Source organism: Pogoniulus pusillus, chromosome Z, assembly GCF_015220805.1.
Source record: "Pogoniulus pusillus isolate bPogPus1 chromosome Z, bPogPus1.pri, whole genome shotgun sequence".
NCBI classification, from domain to species: domain Eukaryota; kingdom Metazoa; phylum Chordata; class Aves; order Piciformes; family Lybiidae; genus Pogoniulus; species Pogoniulus pusillus.
In genome coordinates, this window is record NC_087309.1 from 104478872 (window position 1) to 104500840 (window position 21969).

A 21969-nucleotide genomic window follows, 5' to 3' on the forward strand; every position below is an offset into this window, starting at 1 on the left:
CCTTTACATGCAGCATAAGATGGAAAGAAACAAACTAAATCACAGAGGAGCACTATCCAGTGTAAAGGACAAAATGTGACTGGTAAAGCAGCTCTCTGTCCTACATAGCTAAATAAAGCATGCTGAAATCTGTTGATACTACACATGAGAAAGGAAACAACTTATGACTAATTAAAGATAGAATTTCTGACTGACAAAACATTAGAAGGCCAGAAATTCTGATCTACAGAGCCAAGTCTTTCTCTGAACATAAGCCTTGAATAATTAATTTTTAAAATGGCTTAAATGTTTGGCTCTGTGGACTCAAACTTCCATTTTCTCATGTGGAGAGGATTTTGTCCTTTAAAACCAAAGTATCCTTAAAACCCAAATCAAATCAAATGAAAGTAATAACAACAACAACAGAAAAAGCAAACCAATTAGGAAAATTGACTAAAATGAGGGAATGCAGATGAATCATTCCAGAAACTGCGTTTAATTGCTTTGATGCTGTCTCACACATATATCCTGTGCCAGAATATCTCAGTCCCTTGCTGATCACAACATTAGTTTAATACACTTAGGAATATTTTATTGACTGTCACTGTAGAAGTAAATGCTCATGAGCGAGTCGAAAAACTGTATTTTTAGGATAACCTTAGCAGATGTGCTGTATACAGTGCTCTAAAAACAGGTGACAAAGAACATAGCTAAAGTTTTATGTCTCAAAGTTATATTAATAAACTGTAATCTTAAAACCACACCCAAAAAGCCTACTAGATCAGCTAAAGAGATCTACTAATCTGTATTAACTAATCTACTACTGTATAAGGTTAACCCTCCAGGGGGAGTAACCTTGAAGTTGACCCTAGGTGGTCTTGACCCCTCCCCAGGGGTGGGTCTGAACACTACCAGGTGATGGTTAATCCACTCCCCCTTCCTGTCTAAAGATCCATAAAAGCAGGAGGACTTCCTGCTTCACTCTCTCTCTGCGCTCCCTGCCTCTCTGCTTACCAGCATCACCATCCTGTTCCTGGTTCTCTTTGTTTCACCATGTGGCCATAACCCACTGGTGGACAAAGCCATCATTATCAAAATCAGGTTGTATTTATACATTTTGCATTTGCTTTCCCTTCCCTGTAGCTTTGAAAATTACCTACCTCAGACACCTTTTTTATTTAGTGTTAAACTCTTATTTTTTTACTTCCAAATTGAGTGAGATTCATTTATTTGGGTGTGCTCACCTTTTCCTCTCTCTACATCAAATCCCTTTCTTTTGGGAAAGAAGGGGGAAGAGGGAAGGACACTCTATAAAAATTGTTATTGGTTCTATCAAATTTATTTGAGTCTCTGGAAATGTAAGTTAGAACTGAGACAACTCTTAAACTTTTTTAGCAATTAATTGTGTGATATATTAAAAAAAATAATCTAGGCACAGCAATGAAATTGTCCCATCTGATATACTATTATACAGAAGGAAATAACTGTGGAAATGACAGTGTGATGGTTTGGGTGTTACCTGCCCCCCCCCCCCCCCCCTCCCCTTAAGAAAATCACCCAAACTAGACTCAGCCACTGGAAATTGAATCAATGAAGTTATATTTACAGCTTAGCACAATATAAAAGCAGATATTTGCAATATATACAGCTATGGAGAGAAATATACAACATTAAAAGTAATACAGAAACACAACAGCCCTCCCAGAAACCTGAGTCCCCAGGACGGGCTCTCAAACACCCTTCCACCTTCTCCCCACCCCTCTACCTTACCCCAGACTTTGCCTTATGCTCAAGGTGAGTTGGAGGGTTGGCCAAGGAGCTTAGGAAGCAAATGGATCAGTCAGGCAGCAAGTTATCTTAGAGACAGAAGTTCATGCAGCCCCAGAGACAGACTCCCTTATCTATGTTGGTGCTCTTGTTCTTATACAACCCAGCAAGCCTATGAATGAAGTAGACATCACCATTGTTTCCTTTTCACAGCCTATAGTCTAATTCTTCTCATCAAAATATCCCAGCTAGGCTTGAACTAGCACAGAAGATCATTATTGAGCTCTTCCAGTGTCCTGAAATTGTCCTTTATTTTTCTTTTAGACAGTATGTTGAATATATTGGCATAAATATATCAGGTCTGTCTACATAATAGGATGACAAAAATAAATATTCCTTTTTTGCTTGTGGAGCACCAATACATGAAAACATAGTTTTTCATATCATCTGCACTGTATGAAGACACAGTGAAACTTTACACAGTGGGTTTGCTTTGGAAATAGCAAACAAGATAAACTTTGTTCCAGATGGTGATACTTATTTAAAATTTCAGCAAGGTAAAACAGACAGATAGCCTTAGCAAAAATAAATAGATATGTTGCTAAGGGACACAGTACAATACCAGACTTAGTAGAGCTAGATAACGGTTGAACGCCATGATCTTGCAGATCTTTTTCAACCAAAACAATTCTATGGTTCTAAACCATATAGAAAATCCAAGCTAGCAATAAAGACCATCATATGACTTTAGCTCATTAATGGCCTCGTCATTAATGCAGTGTTATATCAATCAACTGAGAAAAAAAAATACTGCTTTATAGTCAAAATAACTGATAAGTTGTGCAGTTACATCTCCTTTGAGGCCATGACTAATTCAGAAAGTAATGCTCTTTGATTTCAGTTGGTATATCCCCCCATACAAAAAAATCTCCAAACCTTCCAGTATCTGTGAGGTTTCTATCAGTGATTGCATTCTGGGACCCTGAGGCACAGGCAAATCTGCCTTTAGGCTAATATTGGATGTTACACCTGCAACTTATCACCTATACGGAATTCTGCTGTTCAGGGAAGGAGGAAAAGCACTTCTCAGTAGTGAGGATGGGAAAGACTCATGCCATGTTAGAGTGAGCAAATGATACAGACTATTCTGTCACCACAGATTATGCCTGTTTCCTGCAGTATTTTCTCATTGACATCATGGATATGTGATGAGATAGGAAACACAAGCAGCTTCAGTGGGATAAGCATAGCCTCCTCATCTTGCAAGAATTGCTCCAGGCAAACCCCTGGGGCAAATATACTTGCACCTCCGTCAGTCACTCCTTCAAAGGCTGCTTAAAGGAGTATAGATTTTATCACAGCAGCTTAGAAGGACTTGTGTAAGAAAGGCTTGTGAGAAACCGCTACACATCCATAAATATCTCCACTGTTCCTTGGATGTGTGTCCTCCCATTTTCATGTAGCTACTTCTGGACCCATCTGCAGGTTGCTCCAGCCCACAGTGCCTCCAATGACAGCAGCACCTTCCCTGCCTTGGATTCTTTCCATCACTGCCAGCAGAAAGCGTGAAGACTAGCCTAAACCCTACAATTTAGAGCACACACAGCCACTGTGTCCACAGTCACTCTGTCAGGGACACATCCCGCTCTGCCGTTGCACTCTAAAAGCATTGTGGGGAGCACAATGTGCTGCATGCCAGCATTACTGTGCACTTTCAGGGCAGGTACTTAGTGCTACATGTTTCTGCTGTCTGATACAGCACATCCAATTCAGTGCATAAAACAAAGGAAGTCAGATCCAACTCCTACACATTCCAGGGTGGCTTGAGTGGTGCTGCTGAAAGCAGGGAGGTCCTTACGCTTAAAGCATCTGGGGCAAAGCAGTCTTATCAAATGAAAGAAGGCATTAAAACCTTCTGAAAAACAAACAAACAAACAAAAAAAAAAAAACCCAAAACATATTTATTAGCACTAACTGCCTGTGCTAGCTTAAGCCTAGCTGGGATACTTTGATGAGAAGAATTAGACTATAGGCTGTGAAAAGGAAACAATGGTGATGTCTACTTCACTCATAGGCTTGCTGGGTTGTATAAGAATAAGAGCACCAACATAGATAAGGGAGTCTGTCTCTGGGGCTGCATGAAACTTCTGTCTCTAAGATAACTTGCTGCCTGACTGATCCATTTGCTTCCTAAGCTCCTTGGCCAACCCTCCAACTCACCTTGAGCATAAGGCAAAGTCTGGGGTAAGGTAGAGGGGTGGGGAGAAGGTGGAAGGGTGTTTGAGAGCCCCTCCTGGGGACTCAGGTTTCTGGGAGGGCTGTTGTGTTTCTGTATTACTTTTAATGTTGTATATTTCTCTCCATAGCTGTATATATTGCAAATATCTGCTTTTATATTGTGCTAAGCTGTAAATATAACTTCATTGATTCAATTTCCAGTGGCTGAGTCTAGTCTGGGTGATTTTCTTAAGGGGAGGGGTGGTGGGGGGGCGTGGACAGGTAACACCCAGATCATCACACTGCCTCAGTCAAATCAATGCATTGTTTCCAAGATACCAGTCAGTCACTCAGACAAAACAGAAGAACTGTTGTATTTAATATTGATATGATACCTTAGGAGAAGGTTTGCAAAGACAAACGGGACATTTATTATAGTAGCTGTGTCACTGTTAAAACAAATAGTCTGGCAGAAGTAGCAGCTGGAATATTTCAGCTAAGAAACAACCAGAAGGTCTGCTCAATTTCTCTTTAACAACAGTATCACCTTGTAGCAGATGTCCAATGATTTATACATAGGGTCTCAGGTAGAAATCACTGTATTAAACGACTCTAACACTACAGCATCTGGCTAGAACATTTGTGGAAATATGCATACCATTGATTCATATGGTGTAAGGAAGAGCAATCAAACAGAAAATCATTAGACCTTGTCCAAAATCATGCATGACTTGCCCCGTGTTTCTCTTCCTCTGGTGCAGCACTTAACGACAAGAGCACAATATGCTTACTCAAGTGCATCAAACGGACCATAATGATAGCTTTGTAGTGATAAATCGCTGACATTTGTATCACGACATTTTGTAATTCTGTTGCATTGTTACTGCTGTAAATTACATTTTTTGCAAATAAAATAAGCCTCTCTGAAGTAGAATGACCTTCTTCTACAAGTGTGCCATTAAAATTTGTGGTAAGGACTCTATGGTGCGTCTCTGTTATCTCAATCATGCACAGCTTTAGTCTCCACTAATTTCTGGTCTTTTTGCTCTCAAAGTAGGAACACATTTTCAAGTTTAAAAACTACACAGAAAGTGGATGTTATGCAGGACAATTTATATTATAATCTCTTTTTTTTTTTTTTTTTTACAAGTCACTCAAAACAATCACCTTTTTAATGACATTTTTTGTATTTCATCACTGTAGAAACAGTTGAATAAAAGCCAGTCCACTTCCTGAGAGAAAATACCTAGTCTTGGGAGGGTTTTTATTCTTAATTCCTACATCTTGGACTACCTGCATTATTTCTTCACATTATATAAGGCCTCCTCTTCTTGTCAACAATACCTTTATGCTTTTGATTTCAAAAACAAAAATGAAGAAATTAATGTGATTTTATCTGGGGTGACATTAGATTGGATATTAAGAAAAAAAATCTTTACTGAAACAGTCATCAGGCATTGGAACAATTTTCCCAGGCAAACAGTGGAGTCACCCATGGGTAGATCTTAGATCTGGCACTTTGGGCCATAGTTTAGTGGTCATGATAGTGTTGGTGTGATAGTTTGACTTGGCAATAATTATTCCAATTATAATATTAATCTGTTATTCATAATGGTATTTGTCTTTAAAAATAAAGGGCTGCATTTGTTCATTTCAAATACAGTCAGCTGACTCTGAGGAGATGTTCTGTGCTGAAAAGTTGACTTGCTAAGGGATCAGGAACACAAGTGTTGGGGTTTTTTTCTTTATATTTCTGTTATGAGTTTAAGAACTGGAATGTTTTAACCATGGAGTTGAAAGTCCTTCAATTACCAGAGAGATGCCACGGGGTGGACACTGGAGAATTCATTCTTTTGCTATTTCATCCAGTTAGTGCGCATCTCCCTTCCCTATATAGACTGACTGTATAGTCAGTTTCTGCCTCATTTTTTCCCTCTCCTGCTCCCAGACAGACCTCATCTCTTGTGGAGGGGAGGTTTGTAGCCTCACTTGGTCTTGGCAGAACTAGTTTTTACTGCATCATTTGGGCCTAGGTAAGGAGGTATGAGGGAGAAGGACATTGAGGCCTGTTTGTGGTTGTATAGGGTTAACACTCCTGGGGGAGTGACCCTGAACCTGACCCTAGGGGTCTTGGCCCCTCCTCAGGGGTGGGCCACACTCCAGGTGATGGTTAGCCCACTCCCCCCACTTCCTGTGGTATAAAAGAGAAAGGAGTTTCCTGTCTCTTCCCTTTTTTTTTCTCCTTTACCTGCGTTCACTCATGACCACACACTGATACTGCATACCAGCACAACACGTGGCAGCCACGAGGCAGAGACACCATCACACACTCGGGTTGTATCCATCCCTGTTTGTATTTTGCTGTTTTCCCTTCCTTATCCTTTGTAAACTCCCCTACCTCCAATCCCCTTTTTCTAAGTTATTGTTAAACTTTTCCTTTTTAACTTCCAAATCGAGTGAGATTGATTTATTTGGGTGTCCCTACCTTTATCTCTCTCCCTGTCTTTTGGGGAAAGGAGGGGGGAGAGGGGAGGGCACTCTATAAAGTGGTGGAGATTTTGGAAAGCTCAGGTTGTAGAGAACTGGGCCTGAGCCAAGGCCAAGAAAGTGGAATATGAAATTTGTGTATTTTGAATGCTTTCATACTGTTTCATATAGTTGTGAATAGTACTTCCATTTATATTTCCAATTGTTTCCAATCCTGTGTGGAGCATTTTCTTTTACCTCTTTGGGGAGGAGTGAAAGACCTTCTGTCTGCTCTCTAAACAACTGTCTTGAGTGGGGAAAGGATCTATGCCAGTTATCAGGGTTCACTGAAAGAGCTTTAAACTGGATTTGAAGGTGGAAGGGGGATAAAAGCCAGGCTCTCAAAAGATGACCTGGGAGGCAACATGCTGATGCTTGAGGGGTGGTGGACTAGGAAAATCCTCCAATCTGCTCCACAATGTGCTGAGGACACAGAAAAATATTTGAAAAGCCCTGCACTAATTTGTGCAGCACCTTAGTCATCTCAGCGTGGGTAGTGGATGGAGATACATGTGGCAGCAAAGACACAAGGGTTGTTGATGTGTTAGAAAACACCTGAGAGAAGTCACAAAGGGATTAGAGCTTCTTTCCCCAAAAACATGGCAGGACCAATAGCCCAAGTGAAGTGCATCCACACCAATATACACAGTGTGGGCAACACACAGGAAAGCTGGAAGCCATTCTGCAGCTAGAAATCTACAATAAGGTTGCAGTCATGAAAACTTGAGATGACTTGCACACCTGGAATGATGCAGTAGATGGCTTCAGTTTCTCTGGAATTGGTAGGCAAGGAAGGAGAGGCAATATGTAGTAGCCCTGTGCATTAATGTGTTTTGACTAACTAGAGCTTGATGACAGTGATGAAAAGATCTAGTGTTTATGGAAAGAATTGGAGGGAAGGCTGACAAGGCAGATCTCATGGTGGGAGTCTGTTATGCACCATCTGTTGTGGTATAAACCCAGATGGCAAATAAGTACTGCACAATCACTCACTCATTCCTCCCTGCCATGGTGAGGTATGAGGGGAGAATCAGAAAAGAAAGGTAAGCACTCGTGTCTTGAGATAAGACAACAGAATAAGAGAATGAGTAGTAGTAATAACAGTAATTACAATAATAAGAATAATAATACTAATTCAAGAATATATAAAGCAAGGAATGCACAATTCAATTACTCACTGCCTGGAACTTGATAGTCTGAGTTGTGATTCTTCCTACTCCCCGGTGAGTTCCCCCAATTTATCTACTGAACATGCATACTGCGGTATCAAATGTCCCCTTAGTTCTGGTCAGCTGTTCTGGCTGTGTCCTTTCCCAGCTTCTTGTGAAGACTAACCATCCTAGCTGAACTCAGGATGAAGAGCCAGAATTCAGGTGCCTCCAATATAAAAGTTTGCAAAAATAATATGTTGTACCTACCTTAACCAATGACAAATGGACATGCTTAGAGTTGGAAGCTAGTCCCAGATCACATGCTTATCAATTGGCCCTGGAAAAAATAATTCAAGTATTTTAAAGATCAATATATTCTTTGGAAGTTTGCTGGATCTTTAACTGTACTCATTGATGTATTTGCTGGTCATCTGCTGTATTCATTCTTTACCTAGATCTGCTTTCTTTTATTTCTTTTTAATTTTTATATGTATTTTAAAACGAAACTGACAATTTAACTATGAACATGAGAGTGATTTCCCATTGGAATGGGCTGCCCAGGGAGGTGGTGGAGGCACTGTCCCTGGGGGTCTTCAGGAAAAGACTGGATGAGGCACTTAGTGCCATGGTCTAGTTGACTGGATAGGGCTGGGTGCTAGGTTGGATTGGATGATCTTGGAGGTCTCTTCCAACCTGGTTGATTCTATGATTCTATGATTCTATGAAAAGGACAAAAGACTTCATTGCCCTTCATAGGGTTTCTCTGATTTTGGTGAGGATTTTTTGAAGGGGAGAGAAATAAACAACCAACACTTCTATAGATTTGAAATCACACATATCATAATTTCAGTATACTGCTCCCAGGATAAAGAAAAAAAAATATTCAAATAAATAGAACTTGTAAATTCTTTATGAAAAACAGATTTTTTTAAATTTTTTTTTTTTTTTAAGTAGAAGAGTTGATTTTGTATCTAAAATTTAGGACTGCACAGTGCAATTATGTTTATCTTCAAACTCTATTACAGACTTTTTACCCTTTTACAGGAATTTGGATGCCTCACTTGAGATCTCTACTTTATGGTTTCTTATTGTGTTACATGAAGTTAAAATTCAGTGAGGAAAATTGAGAGTGTAAAAGTTGTCATTATTGACAAACATCAACAAAAAGAACTTTAGATCCTTTTATTTTACTACAGAGTCTAGAAGACTGTTTATTTTACATACATTTAGAAAGAAATATTTTTTATTCTTAACCATCTAATAACTGTTTCCTCTTGTCATGCCTTTCTTCTTCATTTGGTTTGGAGAGGTTTTCTATTTTCATTAAAAGGAAATCAGAAGGCACACATCATTCTACATGATCAGATGCTGAAGAGTTATGATTTTTTTTCCCCCCATTCTAGATATAAGCCTTATATAGCTGTGTATTTCTTGGTCCTTTACTGTCAAACACTTAGCTCTGATCAATTGAAAGCTACTCAGTTAGGTCTCAAAACATACTTCTCTGAAGAAAATGTGATTCAGGAAAAAAAGAAAGATGGTTGTTAAAAAACTGTTTAGTTCAGCCTGACACTTTGCTTTTAAAATATTAATTATACTTTTGGCTTCTTCCTATTTACATCCTTAAGAGCTTACTTGGGACATAAATGATACTATATTGTCTCGAGGCAGCCACAGAGCGCTTTGTTAGATAAAACTCCTTGCAGATGGTAATTTTTGGCAATTAATATTATGAATTCTTGTCACAAGGGGCTGGGGAAAAGCACTTGTAGGTTGCTCCTTACCTCTATAAAATGAAGGGAAATGTCAGAAGTGGTGGGCCTGCTGAGAGGATCATTTCTGGAAGGAAAAGAGGTGGCAAATGTTAAAATTACCATATTTATGGACACTGTAGAAAATGAAGGTCTGAATGAGGTACTCAGTTTATAGTGAGTGTTAAAGATTTTTAAAACTTTCTGGACAGTCTAATTTAACACAAAAAATGTAACTGCTCCTCTCAGAGGCTTGAACTTTAATACAGTTTTGCTTGTAACTGCTACTACCTAGAAGTGATCAACTGCTGCAGCTGCTGATCATGGAGGGAGGAAAAATGCTTCATGGGAAAAATCAGTTCTTGATAATTCATAAATTCCTACTGTTGGTTTTTAGTTTTGAAAGGTAGTATGGTGATTGCTTCCCCTCTCATGCTCTCTTTTAAAGCTAAAGCAAAAAAATTGACAAATTTTGTGGGGAAAAAAAAAAAAAGTTTAACTTTTCTATTCCAGAGCAAGAAATTTGCTCACATTACGGGTGGTAGGTTGACCCCAGATAATTGCTAACCACCACAGAGCCAGTTGCTTCTTTCACACACTTAGCAGGACTGAAAGAGAATAGAAGAGACAAAAGAGAGTGTGCTCATGGGTCAAGATTAAGACCTTGTATCATGCAATGGAAAAAGGAAGAAAATAACAATAAACCAACACCCTCTCCCCACCCCCCAAAAAAAAATTATAAAAATGTAACCAAATCACTCACCACCTTCCACAAGTAGACAGATGCATAACAATCTCCAGTCTACCTGTCCTAAAACCTATCTTGCCTCCCTTGGTGAGCATCAGGGCTAAAAGACATGATCAGAGGGCTGGAGTAGCTCTCATAAGAAACCAAGCCGGTGCTGTTCAGCCTGGAGAAGAGAATCCTCTGGCGAGACCTTAAAATGGCATTTCAGTATCTGAAGAGAACCTGCAAGAAAACTTGGGAGGGACTGTTTGGAAAAACTTGTTTTGATAGGTCAAGGGATGATCTTTTTAAATTGGAGAAGGGTAGATTAGCTGGATATTAGGAGGAAGCTCCTTACAGTGAGGTTTGCCCAGTGATGTGATAGGAGCCAGAACAACCTTACCTAGTTAAAGAAGTCCCTACATAGTGCAGGGGAGTTTGGACAAGATGACCTTTGAGGTCCCTTCTAACCCAATGAATTATATGTTTCTATGGTAACATCCCTGTGATGGTTTGGGGGTTATCCCGCCCCTCCCACACTTTTGAATTTGCCCCAGCTAACTCAGACGGACCCTGGGAATATAGATGAAGCAATTTATTTACAGCTAGCAGAATTTACAAGCAGCTATTTACAATATATACAGTTATATACAATTATATACAGAAATATACAAAGGATAAACAATACAAAAGCACAACTCCCCTCCCAGAAACCTGAGTCCCCAGGAGGGGCTCTCAAACCACCCCAACACCTCCCCCCGGCCCTCTCAACCTTACCCCAGTTCTCAGGAAGAAAAGAGGTGCAGCCAAGAGGTTAGGGAGCAAGGTTAGTAGGAGCAGGGTTAATGAGATGTGACCAGGTCTAAGGCAAAAGCAAGAGTGAGAGACAAAATGGAGAAAAAGTCTTTCTTCTTCCCAGAGTTCTCAGCGTGACTGTGAGAGAAGTTGACATCAATTGTTTTCATTTCACTGCCCGTTATCTAGTTCTTCTACCAAAACATTCCAGCTTGCTTCAAACTAGCACAATCCACCCCTTGTCTACTTCGCTCAGAGTATCGCTGAGAATTAACCAATCTAATCTAAACCAATATTTACACTAAAACAATATATACAAGTTCAGTTCACACTTCAATCAGATGTAGGTGATTCAAAAGCTCAGAACAGGGACTCTCAGGTGATGTTGGGTTCGTGCTCACGTACTGTAGATTCTGTCATAGACTCTCTCAGTGTTGGGCACCGATGTTACCTAGAACAGAAAACTCCTAACAGCTTGAATTTAAACTCTCTCAGCTAAGGTTAAATTTCTCTGTGGAATACACTGGATTTCACCATTCTCCTGCATTACCCAGTATGTGTGACCAGGACCTTCAGCAGACACCACCCCTCGGACAGGTTTCCCTTCGCCCAAAGGAGAAAATACCCAAACAGTTTTCCCTAACAGATTCTTCTCATGTACAACAGGAACTTTATCACCGTCTACTGTTTGGACCAAATCTGATTGTGCAGGTCCTGCTCCATTTACTGAACCTCTACTATTTACCAACCAGGTAGCTTGTGCTAAATGTTTGTCCCCGTTTTTCAGAGTTCCACCCCCCATGGCTTTTAGGGTGGTTTTCAGCAAACCGTTGTAGCGTTCAATCTTCCCTGAAGCTGGTGCATAGTAGGGTATGTGATAGATCCATTCAATACCATGCTCTTTGGCCCAGTTTTTCACAAGATTGTTCTTGAAATGAGTACCATTGTCTGACTCGATTCTCTCTGGAGTTCCATGTCTCCACAAGATTTGTCTCTCCAAACCAACAATGGTGTTACGTGCAGTTGCATGTGGAACTGGATAGGTTTCCAACCATCCAGTGCTGGCTTCTACCATCGTCAGCACATACTGCTTGCAGAACGTGATCGAGGTAAAGTGATATTGTCAATCTGCCAGGCTTCACCATACTTGTACTTTGACCATCTATCACCATACCATAAGGGCTTGATTCGCTTAGCCTGCTTAATAGCAGCACAAATGTCACAGTCATAGATGACTTGGGTGATAGCGTCCATGGACAAGTCAATTGACCTACCACGAGCCCATCGGTATGTTCCATCTCTGCCTTGATGTCCAGATGAGTCATGGGCCCACCGAGCTAAGAACAGCTCACCTCGGTGTTTCCAATCAAGGTCAATGTCAAGTTCAGAGTTGGTATCAGCTTGAGCAATCTTAGCAGCTTGATCTGCCTTCTGGTTATGTTGATGTTCCTCAGTGGCTCTGCTCTTAGGCATGTGTGCATCTACGTGCCGCACCTTCACTGGAGTTCTCTCCAGCCGTGCATCAATGTCCTGCCATAGATCAGCACACCAAATAGGCTTTCCTTTCCTCTGCCAACCATTCTTCTTCCAGTCCTTCAGCCAACCCCATAGAGCATTGGCTACCATCCACGAGTCGGTGTAGAGGTAAAGGATAGGCCAATTCTCACGTTCAGCCACATCAAGAGCAAGTTGGACAGCTTTTACCTCAGTGAACTGACTGGATTCTCCTTCGCCATCTTTCGTTTCGGTAACTCTCCTGGTTGGACTCCAAACCGCTGACTTCCATATTCGCTTGTTCCCAACAAGACGACAGGAACCATCTGTGAACAAAGCATAGTTCTTTTCCTGATCAGAGAGATCACCATAGGGAGGAGCTTCCTCAGCACGAGTTATTTTCTCCTCTGGAGGTTTGGAACAGTCTGTGCCTTCCGGCCAGTTGGTGATCACCTCCACCAGACCAGGTCGGTCAAGATTTCCCATTCGTGCTCGTTGGGTTATCAAAGCCATCCATTTAGACCAGGTTGCATCGGTGGCATGATGTGATGATGAACCTTTGCCCTTGAACATCCAGTTGAGAACTGGCAGTCTAGGAGCTAAAAGCAATTGTGACTCAGTTCCAATCACTTCAGAAGCTGCTTTCACTCCCTCATAGGCTGCTAGAATCTCTTTCTCAGTTGCAGTGTAATTTGTCTCTGAACCTCTGTAGCCACGTCTCCAGAAACCAAGTGGACGACCACGTGTCTCATTTGGAGCTCTCTGCCAAAGACTCCAAGTTGGACCATTGTCACTGGCAGCCGTGTACAGAATGTTCTTAATGTCCGGACCAGATCGCACAGGTCCCAAGCCCACTGCATGGACTACTTCTCGTTTGATTTGATCAAAGGCTGCTTGTTGTTCAGGTCCCCACTCGAAATTGTTTCTCTTACGAGTCACATCATGCAGAGGTTTGACAATCTGACTGAAACCAGGAATGTGTAGTCTCCAAAATCCCACCACACCAAGGAAAGAAAGTGTGTCCTTCTTACTGGTTGGAACAGCCATGGTAGAGACTTTGTTGATCACATCCTGAGGAATGTAACGGTGACCATCCTGCCACCGCACTCCCAGAAACTGAATTTCTTTGGCAGGTCCTTTGACCTTGTCTCTCTTAATGGCAAAACCTGCTTGCAGCAGAATGTCAATGATTTTGTTACCTTTCTCGAGGACTTCCTTAGCAGTTTGGCCCCACACAATGATGTCGTCGATGTACTGGATGTGCTCTGGAGCTTTACCTTTCTCCAGTGCACTGTGGATGACTGAGTGACAGATGGTTGAGCTGTGTTTCCACCCCTGAGGCAAACGATTGAACTGGTACTGGATTCCTCTCCAGGTGAATGCAAACTGAGGCCTGCACTCCTTTGCTATGGGAATAGAGAAGAAAGCATTAGCAATGTCTATGGTTGCATACCATTTAGCCTCCTTCGATTCCAGCTCGTACTGGAGTTCCAGCATGTCTGGCACAGCTGCACTCATGGGTGGCGTCACCTCGTTGAGGGCACGAAAGTCAACTGTCAGTCTCCAGTCGCCCGTAGGTTTGCGCACAGGCCAGATGGGACTGTTGAAAGGTGAATGAGCTTTCTCGATGACAGCCTGACTCTCCAACTGACGAATCAGCTGATGAATGGGCAACAAAGAGTCACGGTTAGTTCTGTACTGCCTATGATGAACAGTTTGAGTTGCAATTGGCACTTCCAGGTCCTCTATGTCATGATGTCCCACAACTGCAGATTCATCAGAAAGTTCAGGTCTAATGGACAATTTCAATTTATCATCCTCAATCTCTACAGATGCTATTCCAAAAGCCCACTTGTGACCCTTAGGATCTTTGAAACAACCTTGTCTCAAAAAGTCAATTCCTAGAATGCAAGGCGCATCAGGACCAGTTACAATAGTATGTTTCTTCCACTCTTTACCAGTTAAATTTGGATCAAATGTGACAACCCAGCACCTTTGCCATCCTTAGACAGCTTGCTGGAGGTTTAGAGTGAGTACTTTAATGTTATGCAAACACTGGTCAGGTATCGTTAGTCTATCTCCATCTCTATCTCTAGTCTGTGGTAGATAGATACATATGAAATAACACTAGGGTGTTACCAATATTGTTTTTGTAAGAGATTCAAAGCATAGCACCATACAAGCTACTATGGAGGAAATTGAGTCCACTCAGATTTTCCTGAGCATCAGGACACCCTTAAATTCCAGGAATGTATGAAATTTTAAGTGACCTCATTTTCCTATTGCGTGCTGATAAGCTAGAAGGACATAATTGTTAACTTTGGGAACGCTATTGTCATGGAAGCTAGCATAGTCCTTTTGCAGGCCCCAGTTGTGCACAAGACAGTGACTCACATGAAGGCCAAGACATCACGAAACCCAAAACAATATTCCTATCTGCTATTCAGCAACTACAGGGCCTCTGAGAAGATTCCTCCTTCAGAGGGGTAAAAGGAAAACATTAGCTCTGTTTTGAGCAAAAGACCTTGATTCCCATAGCTCACTAGACACCTGTTGGGGGCTGACGCCTGGGTGGTCTTATAGGTTGTTTAGGGTAAGAATTGTCCAATTGTATGAATTGATTATAATTTTGTACCAATCTGAAATATTAACGTAAAAATCGCCTGAACTGGCTAAACACACCTCTCTTGAACACTGTAAAAACGCTGCATTTACCTTAGTTGAGCTTTTACCCTCTGCACTATGAGACTCTCTAGCTCTCAACCCTGCACTCCTTCTGAAGGACACCCTGTCTGCACATGCATTGCTCAGCATTCGCACCGCAGCATTAAGAATTACGGACAGCTTGGCACGACCTTGGCAATGCCCGATCCTCGTAAGCTTCGGGGCCAGGGCCCAGCTCAGTCTGAACCTGCAGGAGGCTCGGACAACGCCCTGAACTTCATAATACTCCAAAACCCTGCTGAACTGCTTATGGACAGTGAGTAACTGATGAACTTTTATCTAAAGACTGAGTAACCTCTCAAGACTCAAATGAACTCTCTTAAAATCACAGACTCTCTTCATTTTAACCATTTTTGATTTTAATCTGCGACCGCAAACCAAGAGCTTGCTTGAGATAGTTATAAATAAGTTTGGGGAAGGGTATTTTTAGTATTTTGGTAATAAATCATTTAATCTTTTTTACAAATCGGCCTCGCATGATTTCCCCATAAATTCTAATGAACTACATTCCGCCACAACTATTGTGCAAAGGGAGAACGGGGAGGAAGACAATTCTTAGATAGCCATGCACACTTGTATATTTTCAATACTGCAGTTACAAGTACAAAGTTAGATCACTGTTTAGTTTGTCTTCTCTGAGACCGTGGTTGTCGTGGAGGGCCTGTAGGCCCAAACAGAGCCTTGTTTATGCCTCTGCATGCCTGGAAATGTTTTTCTGCCAGGACCCCTGGTTGTAAACAGGTTTTGTAAGCCACACACACCCAGCTTGTGTATCCCTGGGGCAAGTCCATGTGATCCCCATATTTAGAAGAGTCCAGGCAAGAGCCTCCTGCCTATTATGCTGAGGTTTGGCTGATTGCCAACCTGATTGGTCACTCTGGTGGCCAAAGAGGCCATTAATCTCTGCCCACAGTCCATAAAGAGGGACGTACAGGAGAACCACGTGTTCAGCTCAGCTCTCTGACCCTGCCTGCAATGCAGCTCAGCTCTCTGACCCACCTGCAAGGACCAGACACAGTTCTGATCTTCACCTGATGTGCTCAGCCACTCATACTCACATGCTCAGATGCCATTGCATAGCTCCGATGCTCAGAGGCTCAGACCTCATGCATTGATCTCAATCGCAGCTTACCTGTCTGCGTACCTTAGATGCAGAGCTCATTTAAGCCTGCACATACAAATATAAGGAGCCGATAGCCTCCTAAGCCAGCTGTGCATATCTGCAAGCTGTATTGCTATCAGGATCTGATCCTGTATCATTTACCTATGGAGCTCGGACTCCCAGCCGCCTAGCACACTTTGCATGTCTGCTGCTTATTGCCTGGAGAGAACCAGGAAGCAGACTTCTGGATTGTCTGCACCCACACACACAGCCTGAACCCATGGAGGAATCGTGCCAGAGCCAGCACAGACATTCTTCTCCTGTTCCTGTAATCCTGCCAAGCTGATAATCCCTGGACACGGCATCCAGAAGAAGACAGCAGCATCGAGGCAGAGATCGTCCATCTCCAGGAAAATAAAGGTTAGAAAACCTAATTACCCCAGAGACTGGGAAGATTCACCTATCTTCTCTCCAGCCAGGAAGATTCTAGCCTCACAGAGTCCACAGAGATCCCCTGAAGTCTGGGCATTTGGCACAGGCTGTGACACCGCCCTGGGAGGGTGATTAATAATTAATAGCAACACTTATAAGTAAAGCTTTAATACCTCTGTAATATAAGTTATCTCTGCCTTAGAGCAGAAAGAGTTTCAGCCCCTCTGCTGGACTAATAGCATAAGCTCCCAAATGGCACTGAGCCAGAAGGGAAACTCCTCTCTCTGTTTAATAGTTTGAATGTTTTGCTTGTTATTAACCAAATCCCTGTATATATTCTATCTTAAATTGTTTTCATAACTTTGCACAGAACTAAGTTTTAATACATAGTGGTTGGGGGTGGCAAGAGTTCATAAATATTAATTTTAATAAATTATATTTTTTATAAGATTTATAGCACCTCAAATTAATTTATCTCCTCTGCCAAATAGGTGTAGGTATAGAGAATCCCCCTCCGCAACAGTGGTGTGTAGTAGAAGCGTGCATTTTTCAGGTGAAGTAGCAACTACACTATCTATATTGTTTTAGGGCCAGAGCTACAAGGTCATTGTCCTCCACCTGGCTGCATAGACAATTACAACAGCTTCTGTGAAAGGTCAGTGGAATAGAAGCATTTCTGTATTTCTAGGTTTGCCCTTGTGATTAGCAACTAGACTTACTAGTCCTACAGCATACAGTTTTATTTTTTGAAGTCTCAAGTCTGATACTATCTGTACTGGCAGCCAAAAATGAGGACAACTGTTGCTAAGATAAAAGACACATCAGTAACTTGAGGCAAATTGAATGAATGGACACATGGCAGTTAAACAAATTGGTTTCATTGCCATTTTGCTTTTCAAAATGACATCATTGAAGGCAAACAAATATTACCTCTATAAATTGGCACAGCTTGCCATTCTAGTTCCTCAGCACTCATTTTGGTAAATCTTTTGATGGAGGACACACTAACAACTCAGAAATTTTGGGCTTTTCTCCATCAATAGAGCATCATAGAAACGTCCAAGGAAACTAGCCCAGTGTTACTGACAGAGAACGAACTGTAGAAAATCTTGGGAGATCATAGAATCACAGAATCATTCAGGTTGGTAAAGACCCTTGTGATCATCAAGTCCAACCATTAACCCTACTCTAAAGAGTTCACCCCTAAACCATATCCCCAAGTACAAAATTTAACAACTTTTAAAGGCATCCAGGGATGTCCAAAAACCACCTTCCTGGGTAGCCTGCTCCAATATCTGACTACTTCTGTGCAAGAATATTTCCTAATGTTCAGTCTAAACTTTCCCTCTTGCAGTTTGAGGCCATTGCCTCTCACTCTATCACTTATTATGTGTGAGAAGATACTTGGCTAATCTAGTGGGAAATAACCCAAAGACTTAGTGCTAAAAGTCTGTGCTGGAGACCTATGACTCTGTACCTCAGACTCTGACATTTTTCCACTGTAACTCAGACCTTAGTGAGAATCTAGAACACGCCTTCAAGATTAGTGTGCAATGTGAAATGCTCTGTGTGTCAGAATGACATTAAAGGGTGCCCAGAAAATGGCATATAGGTGGTAAATTTTAAAAGCTACAGGAGGAACTCTCTTGGTTACTACAGTGCTGTGTCGTTTTTTGTTTTTTTTTACCTCTGTACAAAATTGTTGTAGATTGCATGAATAAAGTTTTTCAGATCTTGTCAGAAATTCAAATTTAAAGCTTTGAATTCATAACTGAACAGAATTCTGACAGTTTGTTCTGTGTTTGACATGACTGCATCAAAGCACTATATGGTAGAGAATTTTAATCGCTCATGAAACAGCTGAAGTGTGCTTTATTCTTTTCTTCTTCACTGACTGAGGTTTGTGGTGCTTTATGAAAGAGCTAAAAAGCTACATTTCCACATATATTACTATGTTTTCTTATTTTTGGTGTTACTTATCATTAGATTGTTGGTTTGGGGTATTTCCAAATCACACTGAGCAAAGTAAGTGTTTCTGATTGCCATTTTAGCTGCCTGAATGTTTATAATGTTAAAATATCCAGACTTCACCAAATAATGCTGTAATAGTTCTAGATGGTAAACAGAATTTTCATTTATTGTTGCCTAAATCTATAAATTAGGGAGAAGCCTATTAGAATTTACTGTTACTGCATTAGTGCCATCCCATGCTGTTCTTCCCATGTTAAAGTGGATCTCACTGAATATCTGCAACTTGGCATAAAATCCACATCACTAGCTGGGCCAGCTGGAGGTTCCTTCTGCTGTTACCAATTATATTCTAATGTCTAATAAATGGCCTTTTAAAACAAACAAATAAACAACAACATCCCCAAATACACAAACCAAAACAAAATCAAGCAGACAAACAATATAATCGACACCCCCCCCTCCCCCCAAAGCCTCCCAAAGCAATCAACCAAAAAAAGCCCCTCCCCCCACAAAAAAGCAACAATTACAACGATTTGCTGGTGCTAGGAATGTTAGAGGTAGGGTCCATCTAGTTGTGACTGGAATCACTTGCATGGAGTTAGACACACAATGCCTATCCAACTAAGTGAACAGTGTATGCAATGTGGAGACATTTGTATGGCACAAGAGAACATCTAAAGCTGCAATTTACTGTACCCTGGGAACTTCACTCTGGAGCCAGAACAGTTCTAGAGCTTGAAGTAGCAAATATGTTACTTCTCCATCTAATGACTGGTCAGTATTATGCAATACACTCAAAGTGGATCAGCAGTATATCCTTTAATACTTAATCCCTGTGGGATCCTCAGTTCTGTAAATACATTTTCTGTCAATTAATCTCCTTGTTGTACTGATTTCAGTACAACAGCCCCACTTTTTAGACTTCTTTCTGGCCTTTCATGATCTGATTTGGGAAAACTGGATGAGTACTTAAATGGAAGAATGACAGGAACAAGTCAAAACTCAGATTAGGGAGGCACAGATTGAATGATCAAAATGTTTTAAATAGTATTTTAAAGCTTATTCAATTATTCTAAAAATTATGGATAATCACAGATCATGCCAGAGGAAGCTTGCCACACAACTCCACAGGAAAAGATTCCCATGGGCTTTTTCTGTTTCTAAATGAAAGTACAGTTAGAGCATGAAAATTCAATTTTTTTTTTTTTTTAAACAGGTTGTTAGGCATGTATGATGGATACCCAATAAAAAGTCTCCCTTTTGAAACTATTGCTGTGTTCTCCTGGAGCTCCAGTGTTATGTGTGTTATATACCTCTTTCATCCCATGTGAATGAACTGCTGTTGCCTAAGGATGAGTGCAGTTCCTATTTGTCCTCCACTTCCTATAGATTATCATGTAACTGATTCAGTGTCGTTCATTACTCAGGTAGAAAATTGAAGTGACATAGTAGATACTGACCATTTTGGAATACTTTACCAATTTATTGCCTCTAATATTCACAGCTGTGATCAGCCTCACAGGGATTTTTATTTTACTGCCTGTAGTTAAGCTCAGAGTATTTTCTGCTCTCTCTTTTCTAATTGTATTTTCTACTGACATCAATAAATGATTTCAATAAACTATCAAAACACACTCTTCTACAATATTAGTGTGATGTTCTTGAAAATGCTGGATTTTCTGAGTGACTTGATGTTCACAGAAGGTGAAAAATCCTGTTAAAGCAACAGCAAATACAGAACAGCTTACGAAAGTTTGAAGAATTTACATTCATCCTTTGTATTTTCTCTGATGTTACATTTTAGAGTTTTTTTAACTGGTTAACAGAATTTCCATCATCAAACTCTGTTTTTAAATGCCAATAGGAAAATTATATGTTTATACCCTTAAGCTAATAGCTCTCTCACATTTTTTTCCCATTTCCTTTCCTGCCCTCTCCTTAATGACTCATCGTATTACCATTTTCACTTACATGGCATTTAAAATTAATACATGTCTATGAGAATGGGAACAAGTGAAAACTGCCCAAGGATGTGAAAGAGAAGTAGTGTTCTAATGAAATGAGATGCTGAAGCTACAAATCACTGTATTATGCCTATATTTTCTAAGCTTAAAGAGGTTATCAGATAGTCATTACTCCAATACAAATAGCATGTCTCCATAATTCTGTGGTTTTGAGGTCCTTAGTCACTCATTAAATGTGTTTCCTTATCCTGGTACTCAAGCCACCATTCTCACTGTTCCAGTGCAATACACTTGTTACCCTGGAAAGTTTTCCATTACAGTCTGAAAAAATTAAAGGATTATTTTACCTAGAAGATAGATTCTCTCTTCTGTATTCCAGTGCAAGAGCATCCAAAGAAACTCAGATAAATTTCATTTTGATGAGAACTAAGTCTACACATAACGATGCTTTGGGCATATGTTTGTGTATTGCTACTCCACTAGCTGTTCATTTTCTGTCTAAGTGTGCTTTTAGAAATGCAAAATCAGCCCATACTTTTGAACATTTAATTTCCAGTTTTAAACATCCAGTTTTATTCAGGCAGTGTATGGATTACATTATAGTTCCCTTTCACACTAGAAACAGAAATATTGTGTGTTTGAGTGGCGTTATATTAGACTTACAGAAGAAAAACATGAACTGAAAGGAATCTTAAAAGGAGCTGAAATAGAGCATCAGGCTGGAGTACAAACAGAGCCTTTTCTCAGGAGTGTTATAAGCTTTCACAGCAGCATTGATGGTGAATGGCTAAACTTCAAAGAAAACATTACAATTATCCCTTTTTCACAACCCTACTGTAGCCAGTCAAGTGCACACTGCTATGCTTCTGAAGGTAAAGGGCGCATTCAAGATTTTTGTGTTTAAAAAAATACAGTATGAGTAGATATCAATTCCAATATGTCCATCTGAAAACAAATTTAGCTTGGCAGCTGTGCTAGTTTGAAGCAAGCTAGAATGTTTTGGTGAAAAGAACTAGATAATTGGCTATGAAAGGTAAACATGGTTGTGTCTCCTTCCCTCATCAGTCTCGCTGAGAGCTCTGGGAAGAAGAAAGAAAACATTAGATAACATTCTCCATTTTGTCTCTCATTCTGCCTTTGTCTTCAGGCCTAGCCACATCTCCTTAGCCTCACTGCCACTAACCTTCCTTCTTAACCTCTTGGCTGCACCTTTATTCCTTTCTCAGGATTTGGAGTAAGGTTGAGAGGGCAAGGGGAAGGTGTTGGGGTGGTTTGAGAGCCCCTCCTGGGGACTCAGGTTTCTGGGAGGGGAGTTGTGCTTTTGTATTGTTTATCCTTTGTATATTTCTGTATATAACTGTATATATTG